Source organism: Puma concolor, chromosome A3, assembly GCF_028749965.1.
Source record: "Puma concolor isolate L17-30 chromosome A3, mPumCon1.1.hap2, whole genome shotgun sequence".
NCBI classification, from domain to species: Eukaryota; Metazoa; Chordata; class Mammalia; order Carnivora; family Felidae; genus Puma; species Puma concolor.
This window is the reverse complement of record NC_141669.1, coordinates 70,178,363-70,196,112: the sequence shown is the minus strand read 5'-3', so window position 1 is coordinate 70,196,112 and position 17,750 is coordinate 70,178,363. Positions and strand designations below refer to the sequence as shown.

The window sequence follows — 17,750 nt, the reverse complement described above, 5'->3', positions numbered from 1 at the left end:
TGTATTCATTTTACGGCAGAGGCAACTGGGGTGCAGTAAAAGGGAGAGGAGCATAGTATGGCATGGCAACTCTCCCTGGTTACTCTCTTTGGATGATTTGGAATGCCAAAAAAACTTCCACTTCTGGAAGAAAAACACTATCTTATGAGCCACTTTTGGAGATTCTGAATGGTGTCCATGATGATTTAAGACCAAGGTAATCAATTTTGGGAACAAAGTTAGGGAGAGGGGCATTCTCCAAATTCTGTGACAAGCTCAGTCATGTTTGGATACCTCAGGGACAGTTGGCTTTAAAGCAAGAGGAGAGAATAACTTCATTGGTATTTACAATGGAGGATTTTAGCAGTAAAGACTATGGTGATGTACCATGAAGAGCTGTTCACAAAGAACATCTTTAGACTTGTAACTGAGCAGATGACACAACATCTATGAAAGATCCCTTGAAGAACAGTCAAAGCTAATGGAGAACCACAGAAACTAAAATTGTTATAACATTGTGAAGGCATCCTTTTGTATTCTACTAGGAATTTGGTCAATCTATGTCTACAGTCTCTTAGAAGGATCTAGTTAATTATAACCCTGTTACATATACCTTCAAAGAAATTTCTATTATATAATATTGTAATATTATATAATATTTCTCATTAAGAAAAAAAGAGATGCCAATTCTTTGTGGAATAAAAAGGATTTTCCTATCATCCTAATTATAGAACTATGTGAAACTAAATTATTTTCTAGATTCTTCCAGTAAATCTGGTAGGAATATTAAGCTTAAATTAGCCTTTCCATTGTAACTCTCTTAGGCCCTTTTTGTAATAATAAAGAATGAAGAATAAATTCTCTGATGACAGCCATGTACAAAGGGCTCTGGCTTTAGATCTAAGAATAGGAAGAAGTCATAAGGTCTCAAGGCACTTGCCTGGAGGTTAATTAATCAGTATTCGTATTCATCTTCACAACTATATTTTTTACTTGCTACCAATTGGCTGAGCAGATGGTAAAGGCTAGAAATCTGGCACATCTTAAAAAATAATCAGATCTCATCAAGTCCAATTAGTTTTGGAAACTGCATTAGAAATTCTTTGCTGAGTTAAGGAGAAACAGATTCCTAATAATGTTTGTTCTGGGAACAAGATTTGTGCTGAAAGCATTTCTTCTCTATTTAATCCCCCCCCACACACACATACGCCACACACACTTGTTGGTGAAAACAGACAGAAGGAGGTTTCCCACACACACACTCAAAAAAATGAACATTTTAACAAGTTAACTTAGTCTCTGGCTAGGAGAAGACACCAGAAGCTGATTCCTTCCTCTTTGGTGTGTTCCAATGGCCTAAAACAATTTCTTCTCCATTTAAAGGGACATATACACATACATATAAAAGAGAAAAGGAGAGAGAGAGAGAGAGAGAGAGAAATCCCGAAGCAGTGAAGAAGAATAAGAAAGAAACATAAGGCATATTCTATAAAGGAGCCAAATAGTCAGTCTCCTGCCAGCAAACCTAAGATGATTAATTGCTAGCTCTACAGAAGGTGGAAAATTTTAAAACAAGAGAAAAGAAAAAATGACCTGAGAAAACATTTAAAACATTAAACAATTTAGCTTTCTTCAAAATTATTTGATAACCAATGAAGAAGAGTATGACAGATTTGAATTCTATAATACTCCTTTCATACCAGGTCACAGAAACCTCTCTTAAAGATGCCAATAGGGGCACGTGAGTGGCTCAGTCGTGGCATCATAACTTTTGGTTTTGGCTCAGGTCATGATTCCAAGGTTGTAGGATCGAGCCCCACATCAGGCTCCACACTAAGCCTGGAGTCTGCTTAAGATTCTCTCTCTCTCTCCCTCTACCCCTCTCCCCTGCTTGCTATTTCTCTCTATGATAACTTAATATTAAAAAAAAAAAAGATGTCTATGAACTGATTGATGTATGAAGGTGCAAAAATACCAAAAAACATTAAGATAATACCAAAAATGTAAATGTATAAAAAAGAATATGGATAGGCACCTGGGTGGTTCAGTGGTTAAACGTCCAACTTCGGCTCAGGTCATGATCTCACATTCCATGGATTTGAGCCCTGTATTGGGCTGTGTTCTGACAGCTTGGAGCCTGGAGCCTGCTTCGGATTCTGTGTCTCCCTCTCTTTCTGCCCATGCTCTGTCTCTCTGTCTCAAAAATAAGTAATCATTAAAAATAATTTAAAAATAATTTTAAAAAGAATATAGAGTCCTGTGATATAGCTGGGCCTCAAGTTAACTAACATTTATTGCTATTGTTTACTTTAGAAAGTAGTCATTTATATATTCACATAAACACACACATGCAATATATTAGTTTTCTTGGAGCTGTAAGGGAAAAAAAACAGTGATTAAATACAGACTCATATTTCAACTTCTATAAGGTTTACTTTCTTTTAAGATAACAGATCTCAAACACTAAACTCAACATATTGTATATTCTAGGGTGATGATGGTCTAGGAGAAAAATAAAGCAGTTATTATGAATATGTAATGTTTAGAAGGGTAGTTGTAGCTATATATAGGTTGGTCAAAGGAGCCCTAATGGAAAGAGGTAAGCTTTGGGGCAAGATTGAAAGGAGATATGGGTGAGAATCATCTGAGGAAGAAGAAAGAGAATTTGAGAGAACTAAGTTAGCTTGTGCCTGCCATTGCTTGAGCTTAACAGAGCTACTAATGTAATGTGAGCAAGGGGAGAGTAGGAGGAGATGAAGGCAAAGAGATAAAGGACACCAGATGATACAGTGTTTTGTAGGTGATAGTGAAATGAGAGGACCTTGGAGAATGTTGGGCAAAGAAACAACATGCTGTGAGTTATATTTTATGAAACTATTTCAGGCCTCTTACTATGAGACTAGGTTGATAGGGGCAAAAGCTAAAGCATGAAGGCTGCTGGAAAAGTCTAGGCTGTAGATATAAGTTGTGGCATCATAAGAAACATGTAAATTGACAACACCTGACAATATCTGATTATTAGGTGGTCATCCAGGTGATATATTAAGTCATCATTAACAACAAGACACACATTCTGATAACTCTTAGAATCTTAAAAATAAGCAAAAATCTCTAACAGCCTGTGTTGGAAGTATGAAGAATGTGGATCTGTTGGATGAATTGCAATTATAAATGTTTTGTCACCTTGAAAACAAAGTCTTGTAAATGTCCAATAAATCATCCTGTCTTAGGTATAACCATCACCTGGGAGCTTGTGAGGAATATGGAATTTGGTGCACCGTTCAAGACCTACTGATTCGTATGCATATTAAAGTTTGAGCAGCACTGCTCTCTTTTATACAATTAAATTTATAGATGAAAAAATAAAGACTGCAGATGGCAAGAGAACACAGACTCCCTGAATCCTTACATTCATTTGTGTCTTTAGTTGTTTCAAAGATGCTTTCTTCTTCTCTCCCTAATAACGTAATAACCACTCTGATGTAAGTTTCTCATTAGTGTAAAACAAATGGAGATAGGGATTTTGCTTTGTTCATCACTGTGCCCACAGCACCTAGAATGGTGCTTTGACTTGAGCAGGTGCTTACAAACTTTGAATGAATTAATTATACACTGATTGTTATGCATAATCCTCAAGTTTACTGAAAACTCAAACCAACCACACACAAGAATGGACAGGAAAATATAAGACCGAAGTGTAATTAATTGAAACAGATATTGGCAAACAATATCTATCCTGCTCGCTCCAGAAACAGACACACAACTTTCTCATATCCTTTTTATATGCATCTGCTAACAATCAGCCAAAGGGACTTAGATGGAAAAACTAAAAAAATAAGATGTGAGAAGATAGATTCATCTCTTGATTACAGTAACTGAAATGCAACTAAATAAATGTAGAGAGAACATGAGATAAGAAATTTAAGTTATTAGTCCAATTTGATTCATGGCCTTTATGAAGGTGCTAGACCTGTACTTGTCTCACACAAAGCTGATTCACACCCATCACAACCTGTAAAGCATTCCATGCTCTGCTCAAATATTCTCTTTATGTAAACTTCCTTGATCTCTCTAACAACAATTATTTTTTCTCAGTCTTCTATGTCTACATGTTACTTTCTCTACATTTGTAATTTAGCACTCCTTCTTGTACATTATTCTATTTACTTTGGGCTTCTTTTTGCCTACCATTCCTGCCAACAAACACTTAAAAAACTGACTATTTGCCAAAATACAAGAAAATTCTACTCCTATAACTTCCAGGAGAAGGGAATTCTCTAAGTTGTTAAAGAAAAGAAGGAGAGGGTAAAATATGCTTACAGTTTCTATCCTTCCTCTTCAATTTTAGAAGTCCTTATGGAAACACTGTTTTAACAAATTTACTTTGGGAGCAGCCTCTCAAATCAAGGGTTATTACAGACCCTTGATGTTCACCCAGAGTCTGGTGCAGTTTCTAATTTCATCTCACCTTGATTTCCCAGGATGCTACTGTTTGACAGAGTTTGCATTTACCTCCTCCTCCTCTATCAGTTTCCTTAGTTTCCCAAGCATACTTAGCATTGGGATGAACTAAAAGTCATTTTCTTGTTATTAAATGCATTTGAAATAATGTTCACCAAGCATAAAAACTCGTCTAATCTTCTGTCAACAAAAGCCCAATAATGAAATCTGTAAGAGGAAATTCTTAAGCTTAAACTCCACAGGTCAAGTGAGTGGGCTTTAAAATTATTTTTAAAATCACTGAAGTGGGAGAGGAAAACTTACCTACTGTTAAGACATAGAAAGTGGGGCCCCTGGGTGGCTCACTTGGTTAAGCATCTGACTTCAGTTCAGGTCATGATCTCACAGTTTGTGAGTTCGAGCCCCGCATCAGGGTTGGTGCTGTCAGGTCAGGGAGCCTGCTTCAGATTCTGCATCTCCCTTTCTCTCTGCCCCTCCCCTGCTTGCACTCTGTCTCTGTCTTTCTCAAAAATAAATAAACGTTAATTAAAAAAAAAGATATAGAAGGTTATTTGTGAAATTGCATAAGATTTCTGACTAATAGAAACAAGCCATCATTAATGGCAATAGATAAGCATAGAGCACTTATCTTAATGCTTGGTGCTGAGGTATAGAACAGAAAGCTGAATAAGAGCAGGCATTCAATTAACCGTTTGTTCTCTACATAGTGGTGAGAAGTGGGGGAAAAAAACTGTTATCACAAAGGTGACTGTAAACATTTATTTTTGTATCTGTAACTTATCCCTCCATTTGTAAAGGTCACTCAAGCCACTTCTATGACCATGATCTTTCTCCTTCACTGAGGAAAAGCCAAAAGGAATTGGCTACATTCTCACTTCATAAAGTTGCCCCTTCTTGATCAGTGTTATTAAGGGTATTTATGAATTAGACCTAACTGAGACCATTGAATCCTACCATCTGGATACAATAAAAACAAGTTAATCTGGTTCTAAAAATCACCCCTTGCTATTAGTGTGTATACTGAGATTTAGTTTAGGATTTGAATTTTTTCTTTTTTAACTAAAGAGACTACCATTGTTTTCCAAAGAGCCACCCTTTATGTTGCTACTCACAAGAACATACAGAGGTAGTGTGGCTGGATACCATTCTACTGGGTTATCCCCAGATTAGAGAAGAGCAAGGGACAGTTGTTTATGTGACATGCCTAAGATCATGCTGGCAGACCTAGGAAGAAAGCTCAGGCATTCTGACTTTGTATTTAATGCACTTTCCAAAAAAACAGCTCCAGTTACTTTTATCAATGTGCCAGAGTTGAATATCGAATTATGCATTAAAGGTCTCAGGTAGATGGATAAATGCTTTTTCTCATATTTTGAAATTAACCCATCTCTCTGAATTTTATGGAAAAAATATTAATATGAAAGACCAAAAATGTGTATAATGCATGTGTTTTATTTGCTGTGTGGTTAACTTTGTCCCAATATCCTCAGTGAAGATATTTTTTTCCCATTACTTAGGCATTTTCACAAATAAATTAGTTGACTTATGGACTGCAAGAAAATAGTTTGATGTAGAATAACCAGAACTTATGTCAGACCAAAAAAAAAAGGAATCGAATGCTTATTGTTTAATTATGATGATAAGTTTTAAGATAATCATTTTCTAAAATAAAGGGCAAGGGATCTGGAAATTATTCAACCTAGGGCTGCTTCTTATCAACTGTGTCTTTGGCTAAGTTATTAAACCTACTTTGTATGTTAGTGTACTGCTCTACAAGATGAGGACAAAAGTAATACCTACCTCATAAGCTTGTAGTGGTTTGAATGTGCTAATATATGTAAAGCACTTAGAACCATGTCAGGTACATAAATATGCACTCAATAACAGATACTTTTATTATGGTATTACTTAAAAAGCCTAAGGGAATTAAATGTAACTATTTTATTTAACTAAGGCTGAGCTGTTCTTTCTCCATATACTTTTTTACTAGTTGTCATATATCTCTTCATCAATATGGCTTTTTTTTTACTCTAGGAAATTATTAAAATTAGAAAAATGCCTACAAAAATTATATAGTCCTTTATTTTTATGAAATTTTCTGTGCATAAAAATTTTCCAGGCAGAAAACTACTATTTAATATTAAATGTAAAAGCTTCGAAAGTATAATAAACCCCAAGCTAGAGAGAGTAGGGTGAGTTGCAATAGTATTATTATTCAGTGTGGGACCAAATGTGTTTAAAGAGCAGTTACAGAGCTGTGAAAGTAGATGATGAATTAATCAGATGTTCAAAGGTTTATGATAAAAATTGTTAATACTTTGTGACCTATAATTCAAAGAAATAGAAAGGAAGTAACATGTTTACTAATGGTTCATAATATCCGATCCTTGATTTATCTTCAGTAGTCCTTTACATTCTCATTTTTCCCCCTTTCCTTTATATGTAGACATCTTAGCCTCCCTTCCTTTGAGTCTTTCCGTTCTATTCTTCATTTGGCATTTCATTCTCTTATATTTTATCTTATCACCCTTCCTTCTGTATTATTTTTTTATCCATTAATAGACTGAAACATAACCCCAAAAATGAACATTATTATTTTTAAAAAACTTTGTTTCTTGTTCATAATTTTCTAATTTAGATACTATTGTGTACATGTACCAATACAAATGATTCCTTATATTTCTATATAATTTTCCTTTATTTCAAAAAGGCCTATGAGCCTATGTCATATGTATCTCCTCAAAAAGGTAAAATCTAAATTCCCATTTAGGATAAAACTAATCTTTATTTTACTGGTTTTCTCAGCTTTCCTAATTACCATTCTTACTCTCACTTCTAGATTAAAGAACCGCTGTGATGTTCATTTGGCATTTGCTCTTCCCCAGAGAGCCTAGGAGGTAACACTTATAAAGTAAATGATAATTTCCTGTATCTCTACTGGTTTTTGATCCTATTCCTTGGGGGTCAGTAAAACACATGGTTAAATTGATTTTCTGAGGCCCCTAAACCTAAAGTCTTTGTTTTTCAAAGAATCCTTTGATGCTGTTGTGGCTTATGAATGCTAAATGGCATTCTTGATCTATGCCAGTATTCATGCCTGGTCAGATTATCATTAACTTTCACCTTTATTGCAAACTTTCACAGAAAGCCACATGGAGGTGATACATCAATTTGAAAATAGTTAATTAGCAGCCTGCTTCTCTTTGCAGTTCTCTCCAGCAAGGTCATACACAGTAACAGATATATTCCCATGGCACTAAGTCACCATAAAATTTAGTATGACAATTCTATTTCACTGTGGGCATTCGTTTTTCCCTTAATCTGCTCAAAATGAAAAATGTGTGTGAGACATCAGATATTCAGTACATTAAGTGAATAGTAAGGTACATGATTTAGATATTGTGGGGAATATACTAAGAAACACTTTTAGCCCTCCTGCAACTAAAACACAATATGGAGAAACATTAACATTCTTATCAAAATAGTAAAACGGAGGCACCTGGGTGGCTCAGTTGGTTAAGCGTCTGACTCTTGGTTTCGACTCAGGTCATGATCTCATGGTTTGAGTTCAAGCCCTACTTCTGGCTCTGCTCAGACAGTGTGGAGCCACATTGGGATTCTCTGTCTCTCCCTCTCTCTTTGTTCCTTCCCCATTTGTACTCTCTCTCAAAATAAATAAATAAACTTTTAAAAAATGCTAAAACATTATATGTAAACATAACATGTGAACACATATACAATATTCTTCCAAAACCATGTATGGCATGCTATTAAACCTATAAATTATGGTTTTATTTATTTCATTTATTTTTAATTTTTAAAACATTTTTATTTATTTTTGAGAGATAGAGAAAGACAGAGCACGAGCAGGGCAAGGGCAGAAAGAGAGGGAGACACAGAATCCAAAGCAGGCTCCAGGCTCTAAGCTGTCAGCACAGAGCCTGACGTGGGGCTTGAACTCACAAACTTTGAGATCATGACCTGAGCAGAAGTTGGACTCTTAACCCACTGAGCCACCCAGGTGCCCGTAAATTATGGTATTTTAAACATAAATGTGTATACTTGGCCAAGAGCATGATCTACTTGGAAAACTCTAGGGAAAACTCTCTTATGCCTTTAGCAGGTTAGAGTATATAAAATCCACATAATTCACATAGACAATAACCAGTAATGTTCAATGTAACCACATATACAACTGTTTCTGAAAATGATGACAAAATTCATGATGAGGCATATAATGAATTCATTACATTGTTACATAGAATATATTTTACTCTGGTGTTCTTTAATTAAAAACACCATACATGTTTGTCAGATTTTGATTAGTCTTTCATTTTGGCATTTTTGTGTTTTGTTTTAGTGCAAACGGTAGGAGCATGAAATAAATTCATAAACACACCTGTAGAGGAAATTACAAGAACATGACAGTATGATGGGCAAAAATCTGATGGGCACAAATCAGCAATGATATGGGGATTATTGCTAAAATCACTTTTTGTGCTAAGACATTAACTATTTTAACAATAAGTTGCCAATGCCAGGTGGAACAAGTTGGATACAAAAGGAAAATTAAATCTTGTCCTTATCTTCAATATTCTAAGTGTTTTGTTCAAGTAAATATATACAAGTGGTATCATTTGATGCTCAATAACTTCTAAATTATATAGTAGCTATTAGAGACAAAATTGGATTACAGAAAAGTAGAGACCTGTCTGGGCCTAGGTAGATGGAAAGATTAATGTGATTGGTGAAACTCTCTAAACACTTGTAAGGTATAGTTAAGTTTTTCTTAGGCAGAGAAATGGAATGATTTTATATAAGGGAAAAAGAATTATAAGAGCAATAAGGAAGTGAGAATAAATGTAGTATGTCCTGGATGTATTATAAGAAATTCCAGTTTCATCCAAGGGAAGCTTTGATATATAGAAGAAAAAGCATGGAATTTGGAATAAAACAAACACTGTTTGAAATTTTTGTTCTGCTGCTTACCAGCTGTGTAATATGGGCAAGTTTATTGACATCTTTTGGTCTTAATTTTCTCATTGGCAAATTAGAGGAAGTAGTAAGTAATTTAAAAGTTGTTTTTTTTTTTTTTTTTTTTTTTGAGAATTGCATGGAGGGCACAAGTGAAAAAGGCCAGTACCATGCTTAAAATATAATAGGAATTGTGTGAACATTCCCTAAAGATCCATACTGCAAAGTGTGGACAAAAAAAGGTCAAAAAGGGAGGTCAGATTGTGTTTACTGATTGGAAAAGCATAATAAAAGTGTCAGTTGTCCTCAAATTAAAATTCAAGTTTAATGTAATTCCCAGTGAAATTTCCCAGTGAGATTGCTTTTGCAGATATAGATTATTCTAAAATGTATATGGAAAGGCAAAGAACTAGCTCAAAAAACTACTCAACCAATTTGGAAAAGAAGAGGAAACATTCTAATCTATTGCAAGACGTGATTATCTTCGTAATCAAGGCTGTGGTATTGATGAAGGGATAAACCCATAAATCAATGAAATAGTATAGAGATTATAGAAATTGAACCACAAAAATATGCCCAAGCAATTTCTTATTTTTGACAAAGGTGGAAAAGTTATTCGATGGAAGAAAGATAGCATTTTTAACAAATGGTACTAGAGCAATTGGCCATTCATAGACAAAAAGTGAACCTTAAGCGTTGTGCCTTATACAAAAGTGCCTCAAATGGATACCAGATTCAGTGTAAAATGTAAAAGTATGAAATTTTTAGAAAGATTATTGGAAAAATCTTCAGGATTACACTAGGAAAAAAGTTAGATTTTATACCCAAAGCACAATTTATGAAAGGAAACATGCATAAATTGGACTTTATCAAAATTTAAAATTTTTACTCTCCAAAAACCCTGTGAAGAGGATAAAAAGACATGCTATAAGCTGGGAAAATGTAGTTGCAGACCATATATCCAAAGATTATATCCAAAGGACTTGTGTCTAGTATAGAAAGACCTCTCAAACTCAGCAATAAACAAATCAAACAATTCAGGAAGAAAATAGGCAAAAGATGTGCACAGATATTTCAATAAATATATTCAATAAATATTTAAATATTTCACAGAAATAGATATACAGGTAAATATAGGGGAAATACACATTAAAATATATTAAAAATCATTAGCCATTAAGAAAATTTAAAATCACAAGGAGATTACTGCACACAGTATCAGAAAGGCTAAAATAAAAAACAATGGTGACAACATCAACTTCTGGCAAAGATGGAAAGAAATAAATCACTCATAAATTGCTGATGGGAATATAAAAGAGTATAACCACTCTGAAAAAGTTTTTCAGTTTCCTAGAAAACTGAACATGGGACTAACATACAATTCAACAATTGCACTAATGGCCATTTATCTTAGAGAAATTAAAAGTTACATTATTCATAATATGCCCAAATGAACAAACAACAAAGTATTTTCTAGATGTGCTATTATTCACATGGCCGTATACTTTTAAAATGTTCATAGAAGAGAAGCTTCAAAATAGCGACAGAAATAAGATAAATGATGAGATTACATACTAGCAATGTAAGGATAAGCTCATAGTTTGACAATAAAAAATAAGTGAATGAATGAGAAATGCTAAAAATAAAAAAAATAAAGTTTGTATTTATAGTGATGGATAATTTGGGAAACAATTTATTGATTTTTATTCTAAGAGTCAACAAATAACACATTGTGCCATGTATCTACTTACCAGAAAAAGCTTTTCAATTCTTGATGAGGAATATATATTGGACAACAGGTGAAATCAGACGTTTACACAGCTAAGCTAAAACACTCAAGTCAAATTTCATATAAAATGGAATTGGCAGAATATACGACACCCTTTCCCTTTCTATGAAAGGTGCTGCTGACTATATTAGATGAAAATGCTAAAGGAAATAGATAGGAGCCAAGCATTATAGGTATAAGGGTCCAGAACATAAATGCTAGAAACAATATTAGAACCGAGGTTTGTTTTGTTTTGTTTTGTTTTGTTTTGTTTTGTTTTGATAGAATGTAAGTGAAAAATTATTACCAGGTTATTCTTCAGTAGAAGGCAACAAAATCAAATGTATGAAAGGCTTTTCAGTCTTAGAGTAAATGTCATTTTAAAGGTTGTGACATTTAATTTTCCTAAGAAAAGAGATAAGATTTTTTTTTAATTTTAGTAAATGGAACATTTTTAAAAATAGGTAACAGTGGGTAAATAAAAATGTTTTGCTCTCTGCCTGCAGCTACTATTCCATACTCAAAAGAGTTTAAAATATCTGAGGAACAATGAGAAACATTGTTGGAGCATATGAAAAAAAATACATATAGACACACATACACTCACTATAAACACACAAATAAAATGCTCTGTCATATATTTACTTACCAGAAATACTTTCAACAGTTGAAGAGGACTAGATGTGTTAAGGTCTTTCATTAGTTTAGTGTTTAGACTAAGTTGTTGGTATGATTATCATAAAAGAAGGAGAAACAGATATTATTATATTGAGTAAATAACATCATTACAGTAAGAAATAGAAGTATAAATGCAATGAAATTGGCAAAATATAGTACATTTCAGTAGAAAACTCTATTAATAAGATAGTTTGTGGAATCATTTCTTAAAAAGGAATTTCAGAGATAATTATATTAATATTATATTAGTAACATATTAATATTAATTTTAAGCATTTAATAACATTCCTAAATGTTATTAAATATCACAAATACAAATAAGAGATCAAAGATTCATATAGTGCAATACTCTCTCAAATGTGTTATACTTGTTAAAACTAACAATAGTTTACAATTTAGCTTTAGAATTCACTCAAATGCAGGATGTATTAATTAAGGTGATAGAATATTATACCCAGTCTTGAATCCATTACTATCATTTTTGGAAAAATAATAAAGGAAAAATGAATTGATCAAATGCAAATGAGAATTCACATTATGAAGGGCTTTTTATGGGCAATAAATCCATATTTACAATGTTATGATAACTACAGAGTGCTAATATTTAATAAAGTCCCATATTCCAAAATAAATCTTAATAGAAATATTAAATAGGAAGAGTTTTGCATAGCTTAGGAGAAATTCTGTTCAATACTAAATATGTTGGGTATCTGCCAGAGTCAGCCTTCATGTTTCTTCTTAAATTATATTGTGGAAAGTAAGACCAGATGTATGAAATAAATTGTTTCATTTTTTGTTCATTCCTCAATTTTATGTGAAAAATTAGCAAATACTTGCTGAGCAGGCGTGTGCAACTTTTCGCTAAATGCTACAAATTAAAAATGACTTAAATTTATTTCCAGCCCTCAATTACTTTATGTATAATAAAAGGCATGAAGATAAACACCACAAGTGAAATAAAAATTCTAAGAAAAAGCAAGCATCTCTCTGATGAGGCCAGAAGCCACATTTTTTAATTTCTGTTTTTTTGACATATGGTATGAATTATCTATACAATATATGTTTGTTGAATGAACTAATACAAATGTCATCTGTAGATAGACCTTTAATTTCTCAGTTACTGAGGGGAAGTAGCTGTGCACAGTATTTGGAATTTTTCTATAAAGAAGTGTTGTCAATTCTCTTCAACTTGTATATTTATTAATTTGCTTATATAATTATGAACTGGTGTATTTATTTAATGCATTGGGTTATAATTGATTAATAATGATTTATTTTGCTGTACAGATTTTCCAGCTTTAACCAGTGGGAATTCTTCCAGCTTGATTTCTGTGTTCTTTTAACATGCTCCCCTTTTTCAGTTTTTAAAGCACTCCTTTCTTTGCTTCAGGCTCATCTTGCGTTTTCCTTTTCCCAGCCATGGAATAAGTCATTTCTTCAATGAGCCCTTGATTCCTTTAATAAGTCAATAATAAGATCCCCACAAAGAAAATTCCCACAGGCAAAATTTTGATCAGATACTTCTCAAAAAAATACTCACCAGTTATCAAAGAAATGTAAATTGAAACCACAATTTAATACCACTACATATATATAAGAATAGCTAACATAAAAAGACACAATTTAATACCACTACATATATATAAGAATAGCTAACATAAAAAGACAGACTACGGTTTGTTTAGGATGGGGAACAAGTCCAAATCCAGATACATTGCTTGAAGTCAAACACAAAAGACTACTTATTGCATGATTCTACTTTTATGAGTGAAAAATTGAATACTTTGGAAAACAGTATTGTAGTGTGTTATGAGATATAATATACACATACCATACTGCTCATAAATTCCATACTTACCCATGAGAAATGAAAACAAATGACTACACAAAAACATTTTTCCCCAGCTTTATTGAGATACAGATGACATAAAATACTATGTTAGTTTAAGGTGCAAAAAATGTTAATTGGAAACATTTTCTTTTGGGAAATGATTATCACCATAGTAACTGCCACCTCCTTCTCATCACATAAGAGCATGCATATATGCATATGTGTGTGTGTGTGTGTGTGTGTGTATTTATCTTGTTTCCCATTTGTAGTATGCATATATGCATATGTGTGTGTGTGTGTGTGTGTGTGTGTGTGTATTTATCTTGTTTCCCATTTGTAGTAATTACTTAACATAGGGCATGGCCATAGTAGGTACTCAGTCAACATTTGTTCAATAGAAAGCTTTAAGTTAATAAAAAGTATATTTACTCCTAGACAATCATGTATATTATATATAATATATAAGTTATATGAAAAAATATACAAAAATTAAATATATAAATACATTTATATATAATTATATATTCATATATACTGTATATATACAATTACATAATATATATTACATAGTAACCAGTAAAAATGTTAGAAACATTCTTAAAAATATAATAGCAGTTGTGTATATTATGACATGACATGAATTTCTTTTTCTAAAAGAAAATTTAATTGTCTGTTCCAACTTTTATGGATGGACCCAATGCCTTTATATTTTATTGGAAGGATCCCTGTAAAATCTCCAATATTCTCTGTGAATTCATTTGGGGAAAATGTAAGTCAAAAGGAAGGGAAAGATGGTAAGAAGGGGAAAAGAAGAGGAAGGAGGAGGAAATGAAGAAAGAAAGCAGAAGGAAAGACATAAAGAAAGGATGCTAGTTAATTAGAGTGTGTCAAAAAGTGAACATTGCTAAAATTAGAAAAATAAAAACTGATCATCCTAAATAGAACTTCTGTAATGTTAAGTGAATTTGTTCAACATTTTCCCAAAATAACCAAAAGAAAATTAGTAACTAATACAAAATTTTAAAAAGAATGATTCCATTTTAGGAAAGGGCAAAGAGAAAAAACTGCTAATGCTGCCAAAGTGTTGAGACTCCTTGGCAATGAACCAAATTATTTTATTTTAGGATGTGTGACAGGAAAAGTTACTTATATGCATATAATTCTCCAAAATTCATACAAAATGCCTGAAAATAGCACCTACCTTAGAAAAATGCACTTTTTTTTTTCCAGAGCAATGGATATGTGATTACAGCCACCATTATACAAGCTGTAATCACATTTCCTTTGCAGCTGATGTGAATTATCCTTAAAGGTTGTTGGCAACACATTCATTTGGAATAGGACTATATTCAGATTTTGAAACAGATTTTCTCTTGGGCATTCTGTTTAGTTTTCCATCATTTGTCTTCCATTCTCTCTTGCATATAGATCAGAAGAGACTCCCAAATCTTATTTTTTGCATATATATAAGAATCCTTGTCTGCAAGTGTCTGGAGACTACCCTGAAACAATTTATTTTTAGAGTAACATTTGTTTGCCTTAGAAGTAATATATATATATATATATATATATATATATATATATATATATATATATATATATATATATATATTTGTTTGAATTTTTTTTCAGATAATAATTAGAAATAGTGTTACAGGTCTCAGCAAATATTACCCAGAATAAATTCTATGAAAGATTATTCATCTTCTTAGATTTACAGGGGTATACATTTAGTACTGTGTTGAAGCACTATTACATTTTCCTCACTAATAATTTGAGAATTCATTGAAAATGCTGTTAAATAGTAGTAACCAATGTTCACTTGATAATATTTCATTTTTCAGTATTACCAAAGAATGCTGGATTCCATTGAAATTAATTTTTTAAGCAATTAAGGTTTAGCTTTTTAATTATCAAAATTTCTTTGAGAATAAACATGTCTCTTATAAACAAATTAAATTTGTTTAATTTTTTAATGCTCTTAAATACTGAATTATATCTAATTTACTGAGAATGTGTTTCTATTCCAGTATTCCAACTAGTTTTAGCCAGTTTTGTTATTTATCTAATAATGAAGATTTAAAGTCAAAACGACCCTAATGTTTATATAAATATGCTTTATAGACTGCCAGTATTAAAAGTAACTAATATACCCATTAACAATGTTGACACTTCTACCTATCTCTCATAGATTTTTATTCAGCAGACTGGGTTATGACCTTATAATTTATATATTAACAAATAAATCAACATGATTTTTAACTGTTAAAATTAGAGAATCACCTAACTATATTTGGTAAGAGGTGATATTAATGGAAATGAATGAATACATTCTCACCATTTCAGAGAATAATTTTGATAAGCAATTTTATGTTGCAAAAGGGCAAATAAAAAGTGTTTTAATTTCCTTAAGAAAATCTCCTTTGCAGATTATAGCACATGAATCATTTAAATGAAAAATAGATGCTGCTAATTCCAAATAGGTCTTATCTAGTCATCAAAGCTGGCTTGGCAGAATCTCTACATATAAAATGCTTGATAGCAATTAATCGAATTGAGTGCCTAAGGGATATAAAATGGTATATATTTACAATTTATAATTTATTACAAGACTTAAATTCTTCCAAATAAGTAAGTTCTTGTTAGCGAGGTGGTAAAATATGAAAAAATACCCCCCATATTTTCTCTTTATCTGGAGATTCCAAGACAAAATGTAATATATAAAATTTGTATCATGTCAATTTTCATATAATGTCTATATGTTCTTCAATTATACTTCTTCAGCAAATATCTAAATGTCTTATACTTTTTCTATAGTAGAGACTCAATTTAAAAAGAAATTATATTTAATGCATATAAATAAGTTATTCCTGTGGTATTACTAAAAATAATTGAAAAAGCAATAGAGCAGTTATTTCTGATCAATTGTTAAATACTATTTTTTTTCTAACTTGTTTCCCATAAATAGAAAAAATGGGGCAGGGAACCTCGAAAACCTCAAAATTAGAGCGGATGTATACCAAAATATTTGGTATAAGTATTTTGAAAGCGCTGCATAATTTATTATTGCATTCACACCCACAAAATACTCATTGCCTGCTGGAAAACTGAATTTGTGTAGGAACATTTTTAAAAATCAGGAAGGAAAGAATGATAGAACAAATTCTTAGGTGAACAATTACTTGCAGATTTCTTGTGATCGTATATATTTGTTTCTATGTTTGTGGTAGAGTCAAAGTTCAGTAAGGAAAATAAAAAACACATTAGGCTTTTCAACAGAAGAGATTTAATATAAGGAATCTGTTATAGTTGACTGTGAAATGTACCTTAGATTTCTATGGTTGAGGCTGTATATATAGCAGGTGAATGGCTGCTGCTAGTTCTTAGGTGGTGATCATGGGTGTAGCCCAAGGACTATTGAGACTTGTTATAGAAAGTTTAACAATGGCAAGAGTCTACGGTCAAGTACAACTGCTGAGTGAAGTATAGTTGCTGCTAGTAGGGCTAATTCCTCTTGCTGGCACTATGCTGCCAAGAAAATGAAGATGCTTCTTCCTTCATGCTTTTCAGTCCCCTTTTTAAAAATTCCCTGTGGCAGAAACTAACAGGAAGTCAGATGGCAAAAGTATTTAAGAAATGTAGTTTGCAGAGTTCCTATCACAACTTCATAGCTCACAGAGGAGAGTAGTGAATTTGAAGGTACAAGACAACAGGTAACAACTGACACACATTGTTCTTTACAAATGTTCAAAAGGACACCATGTATATTCATTTATAGTAACCTTTGTCTAAAAGCCCTGCTATGAAAAAAAAAGGCTATTTTATTTATGATAGTTTCAGATGCCTGAGAGCCATGTAGAGGATTGTGTATTTACTGTAAAGGGACAAGAATATATCATTATTATGCTACTTGTCACATTTTTTTAGCTGGTTACCTGATGGTCCCCCATTAAAACATAATATTTCTATGGGATATTAATATTTGTGGTGCATAGCATTATGGGATATGGTAAGTGCTCAGGAAATGTTGAATGAAATGAAGACATGGATTGACCCAGA

The 17,750-nt window shown here is 32.5% G+C and overlaps 1 long non-coding RNA gene across 1 annotated transcript in view; it reads left to right on the top strand.

Moving 5' to 3' along the window:
• Positions 1-7,277: 7,277 nt before the first annotated feature.
• LOC147582525 (uncharacterized) overlaps positions 7,278-17,750 on the top strand; it is a 166,783-nt gene continuing 156,310 nt past the window's right edge. The window contains exon 1 of the long non-coding RNA XR_015248740.1: positions 7,278-7,337. This is a non-coding gene — a long non-coding RNA (uncharacterized LOC147582525). The remainder of the gene's footprint in view (positions 7,338-17,750) is intronic.